Source organism: Nannospalax galili, unplaced genomic scaffold, assembly GCF_000622305.1.
Source record: "Nannospalax galili isolate Female #2095 unplaced genomic scaffold, S.galili_v1.0 scaffold767, whole genome shotgun sequence".
Classification (NCBI taxonomy): Eukaryota; Metazoa; Chordata; class Mammalia; order Rodentia; family Spalacidae; genus Nannospalax; species Nannospalax galili.
In genome coordinates, this window is record NW_008357164.1 from 2,273,768 (window position 1) to 2,279,419 (window position 5,652).

General features: G+C 37.3%; 1 long non-coding RNA gene across 1 annotated transcript in view; it reads left to right on the plus strand.

The window, feature by feature from the left end:
- The window catches only part of LOC115067940, a 21,270-nt gene extending 17,126 nt beyond the window's left edge, over positions 1–4,144 (plus strand). The window contains exon 3 of the long non-coding RNA XR_003847296.1: positions 4,028–4,144. This is a non-coding gene — a long non-coding RNA (uncharacterized LOC115067940). The remainder of the gene's footprint in view (positions 1–4,027) is intronic.
- The last annotated feature ends 1,508 nt before the right edge of the window (positions 4,145–5,652 follow it).

The following is a 5,652-nucleotide window of genomic DNA, read 5'->3' on the forward strand; positions in this document are numbered from 1 at the left end:
TCACATAGATGGAACTGGTAAAAGAAAGGAGCCAGGGGCTCCTCCCAACCCCATGGGACCCCTGAGGAACAAATCCTCTAACAACCTCAAGAGTAAAAACAAATCAGTTTATCTGGTCCAATTTTATGTCCTTAATCACCCAAAAGGGAAGTTTAACCAAAGATTAAAGGGGCCAACATAATATCATAAGAGCATACATTTATATAACTAAAAGTTACTCGACAAACAGCAAAGCCAGACAGGCGATACCTTCAGTCGATTTGTTGGCCAGGATAGATAAAGGCTCTTCCATACATTAACCCAACATACTACAGGAAAAATGAACAGCAGACCCCAATTCTATCCAAAGGATGCTGACAATGGATTTGCGTAGATGAGGAACAGCTGATCCTCCTGGAACAGGGACCTCTGGCTGACTAGATTTACCAGAAGGGCAGATAGGGGGGAATGGATGGGGGTGTTGACAATACAGTGGACAGTGGCAGGGATGGCAGAGGAGAGGTGCTGACAATGGATTTGCGTAGATGAGGAACAGCTGATCCTCCTGGAACAGGGACCTCTGGCTGACTAGATTTACCAGAAGGGCAGATAGGGGGGAATGGATGGGGGTGTTGACAATACAGTGGACAGTGGCAGGATTGGCAGAGTATGGAGGCTCTAGTGGGAGGGGAAGGCTGTCTATCTGACAAAATTGTATTCATGCTCAGATGCCGAGGAGCTCAGAACGGGGGCGACTGTGACCAGTAATAGTCATGTATATAGAGATTAGAAATGCATGTGAAAACGTCTCAATGTCAATAGGCTTGGAATGAATTTTTCTGTATGAAACTGTGTGTTTTGACAACGAAGTGGAGATCTTTTTTAAACTGAAACTGTGTGTTTTGACAATGAAGAGGAGATCTTTTTTAAACATTGGAACCTAATTTAATTTTATCTCTTAGAGAGTTTATAATGAGTATAAGATTTTATAAGTGTAATAATTCATCTGTAAACCTAGAAATGTACAGCCAATTTTGAAAGAGATGTACCCTAGCTCAGAAAAATGTTATTGAATAGGTTAATGCTGTTGTAATGAAATGCTTCTTTTAATTAAAAAAATTTTTTTTTACTGGGGCTCGAGACTTGGCTCAGTGGTTAAGAGCACTGACTGATCTTGCAGAGGACCGAAGTTCGATTCCCAGCATCCAAATGGCAGCTAACAGCTATCTGTAACTGCAGTTCCAGGGTATCCAATGCCCTCTTCTGACTTCCACTGGAATTGCATGACACAGGTGCACCTACCTACATGCAGGCAATACACTCATGGAAATTAAATAAAAATAATAAATAAAACTCAAAGAAAATATTTTATTGAGTTTTTGTGTATTTCATATACTAGTTCTTAATCAAATATAAACACTTCCCCCATCCATGCCCCCCAAAGTCCCCCACCCCACCGGATTGCATGCATTCTGTTATATATGTTAAGTCCTATCTGGTCAAGCATTTATATCCAGATGTCCTTAGGTGCAAGTTCATCGAGGCTATTCTAACTTGATGCTTCCCAACGTTACACCCATTATTCCTTTACTTTAAAATTCAGCACCAGTCAAGATCTTAGGAAAAATGCATCCATTTTCTTGGTCAACATATAACCCAAATAATCTCCATTCCAGCTCTTTATTGAGTCCTTTTTCCCTTCTAAAGCCTCATTAGCTTGCTCTCCACTGTTAAAATTACTCTTGGCCTTTTGTTCTTCCAACTCTCACCAGAGCAGCTTGTTAATCCCTGCTCTCAGCTTTTGAGGACATCCGAACCCAAATTTCAAAGTCTTACTTATTCATCCTGAATACCAATTTAAAGAACCATGTGATCAGGTTTATCACATCAATAGGGCCATTTCCTGGTACCAATTTATTATTACTTTTCTCATGATTGTGACATTAAATTAAAACTCATTTTATAAGGCAGTTTTACTTTCTGTGATTCCTAACCACCAAAAATTATTTTTGTATCAGTTAATATCAGGAGGAATTTATTAACAATTCTCTTAAACTTGTTACACTAATTTTCAATTACAAATTGGTTTATTTTTTTGTGTATGAGATTTGTCTCTTCTCAGACTTAACAAATTTTCCAGAACAACTCTAAAAGAATGTAATATAAACCATGTATATAAATCAGTGTTTCTAATGGTTTGTGGAAAAGAAGCTAAAAATAACCTGTAAAATTAATGTTCATAAAAATTTTATTAGAATGAATTACAAAATAGTTCAACACATAAAAAATATGAAAAAAAATTTCCAATTTCACTTCTAATTTTGAAATACAGAATTTATTTTAGACTAACTATTGGGTGACCCAGGTGTGCCCTGCTTGGCGGGGAACCTCACTCTTTTGAAGGATGACAATACCGATGGTGACAAAGTCTTGGACCCTGGGACTTGGGTCTTTTGAATAAGTTATTTATTTCAAAATTCACATGGTTTTTATACATCCCAAGGAACTGACAGTCATGTGGGATATGACAGTCACATACAAAGACTTAGGATACAAAGAAGCAGAACATATAGTCTGTTAGTTGGCACCAGAAGGATGCTTAAACTTTTACTCAAGGTTATCAATGCCCATCTGGTAACATATTGGCCATTGTGTTTTCTTTCTTCGAGTTAAAAGCATGGTAAACTTTTAGCTTTTAGCTAAGGAGTAAACCTTTAACCTGGCCTAATCTCTTGGCCAAGGATAGCTGAGTTATTTGTTTAGGACAGGGAGATGAGCTAAGGGTTGTTGACCAAGACACTTTCCCCACAGAGCAGGGATCCTGCAGTTATGACCAGGTCACTTTCTCCTGCCTGTCTTAAAGTGTTCTTCAAGACAGGGATTATCAGAGCTACTGTTTTCAATGCCCCTCCCTTTAGCAGAGAATGCAGCCTGGAATTCAAAGCTTTAGACTCATCTCACCCTAGGGCCTGGCATCCTGATTTCCTACAACTTACAACACATCTCTGTTCAGAATAACAGCTTTTATAGAGTGCAATTGTCAATTCTTGTTGTAGCTATCATATTAAAAAACGCAGCCTCAGTATTCTAGGAGAAGTTTTGATGTAATAAAGAGAAAACTGGTTTATAATCAGACCTATTATCAAATTCTGCCTTTGTAATTTTTCAAAAACTTTTTTGAAAGATTCATTTATTTTTTTTGTGTGTTTGAGCTCTTACCTGCATGTACGTAAGTGCATCTGTGAGACCTTCTGGCAGAGGCTGGAAGAGGGCATTGGATTCCTTGAAAACTGTAGTTTTGGGTGGTTGTTAGATGTCATGTGGGTGCTGGGAACCGAAGCTGGGCTCCTTGTAAGAGCAGACAGTGCTCCTAACTGTTGAGTCATCTCTCCAACCCCTGCCTTTATAATTTATGACATGAGCTTGGCTGATTTATTCAGTTCCTCTGGGCCTTAATTTCTTTATGTGAAGAGGTTTTACAAAGATGAGAATTAAGTGTATAACCCAATTTCTGATGTATTTCTCACTCATGTAATAGAATGAGAGCATAACTCATGTCAATGTCCTGGACAAAGTCTGGAATTCAGAGTTCTGAATTATAGCTGTTTATTGAGCACATAAGACACCACACTGATTATGAATTATATATTGCCTCTAATAGCCTCAGTGGCTCTCCTCTCCATGTTCTGAAAGGCTGGGATCTGGCCTACCTTTTGGGCTTGGTCTCATTTTCTTCTTTCCGTCTACCACACATACTTTAATTCTGTTAACATTTTCTGTCATGCTATAAAAGTTTCTTCTGTCATCTAAGCTCTTTTCATCTGCAGGCCTTACTCTCTGCATTGATTGTTTTTGCTCTGGTCTCCAAAGCACTATTTTACTTTTCATCATTCAAATAAGAAAGTCATATCATTATATTCAAATAAGAAAGTCATATCATTATATTATTTAAAAATTATAGTAACTGCTATTTTTATATGAAATTATTTTATTGTTATTAGTATGATTGCATATTTACTTGTATATTTTCTCTTTTTTCCCCTAATAGGAAATTCTAGTAAGGAACCTGTCTGCCTTATTCATCATGCTATTCCTCATATCCTTAGGGCCTGGCAATATGACCAGAAAACAAAATTAAATAAATAAATGAAAGAAAGAAAAAAGGAAAAGGTATTGACTGTAGGAAATTTGGGGAAAAACTGCAGCGAAGCTATAAAGATAGAAGTCCCCTGTAATAGTCTCACAAGGGAAAAACTACATTTTAATTTCTTTATGAAAGTTTACCCATGCATACAAGTGTGTTTTCCCTCACTAAACACTTGTTGGCTGGATGGGGAAAGCTGTTTTCCTAGTTGTACTATAATTCTCTCTTACAGGATTTCACTAATATTAAGAAGGAAAAATATGAAATTTTTTTTCAGTATTATCTTAGTTATAAAAGAACTCTAGCTAAGGGGGAAAACTAGCACCTTCACATTGCAACATATTATTCTGGACACAGATTAATCCCATGATTTGATGGAGGGGAAAATGCATACTTTTCAAATCTTGGACATTTCAATATCATGTCATTTCATATCTTCTTTATTTGACTGTATGCAAGGGCTTTCTATGTAACGCAGGCTTGCCTTGAACTCACAATCCTCATATCTTATCCTCTCTAATTTTGGGATTTTTGCAGCTGTGTGCCTCCATGAGTGGAAGTTTCTTACATCTTAAAAAAATATTTGTAATTAAAAAATTGGGAACCAGAAGCAAGCAAGTTTCATTGATTATGTTGTTTCCATTTGGATTTGGAATTTTACAGATGTTTTCAGATAGATATCCATAGCTATTTGCATCAATTGCAATTTTCCTTGTGCAGGACATCAGAAATTAGATCTAACATTAACCACACAATGCATGTCTACAAAGGGCCTTCAGCTTATTTTGCTGTGGGATTTTCTGAATGTTCTTCACCTGTTAACATCATTATTGCCAATCTCCTTCAGATTATGAATAAACACCTTGTACTCTAAATATTTATTCGTTAACATTTATGTCATAAACTGCGCTTTTGCAGGATTATAAATAACTGCTGGACAGAACACTGACAGCGTCAAGAAAGATGAAGTTCCTTCTGCTGCTCTCACTCGTTGGACTCTGCTGGGCTCAATATGACCCCCACACTCAGTATGGCCGGACTGCTATTGTCCACCTGTTTGAGTGGCGCTGGGTTGATATTGCTGAGGAATGTGAGCGATACTTAGGTCCCAAAGGATTTGGAGGGGTCCAGGTAAATGTTATTCACAATTTAAGTTGATGAGTTTACTCAGATTATATAAAATGATCTGCTAATCAATATTAGTGAATCAGGAGCAATATTTCACTTAAACTTTCTGAGGGAAATGTTGTTCTAATTGGTTCCATTATATTTTGGTTCAGGACATCAGAGGACTTCCTGATGTGCCGTCAGTGTCCCTGGTTACAGAGCAATAGAATTGCACACACAGACTAAAAAGTAGCATTGGATCCTTGACTAGTTTCTGAAGGATTACTTTATGTAAAGTAAGCAACATTCCAGTAATCATCACAATCATTTTTATTTCTAGGTCTCTCCACCCAATGAAAATGTTGTAGTTCACAACCCTTCAAGACCCTGGTGGGAAAGATACCAACCAATTAGCTACAAAA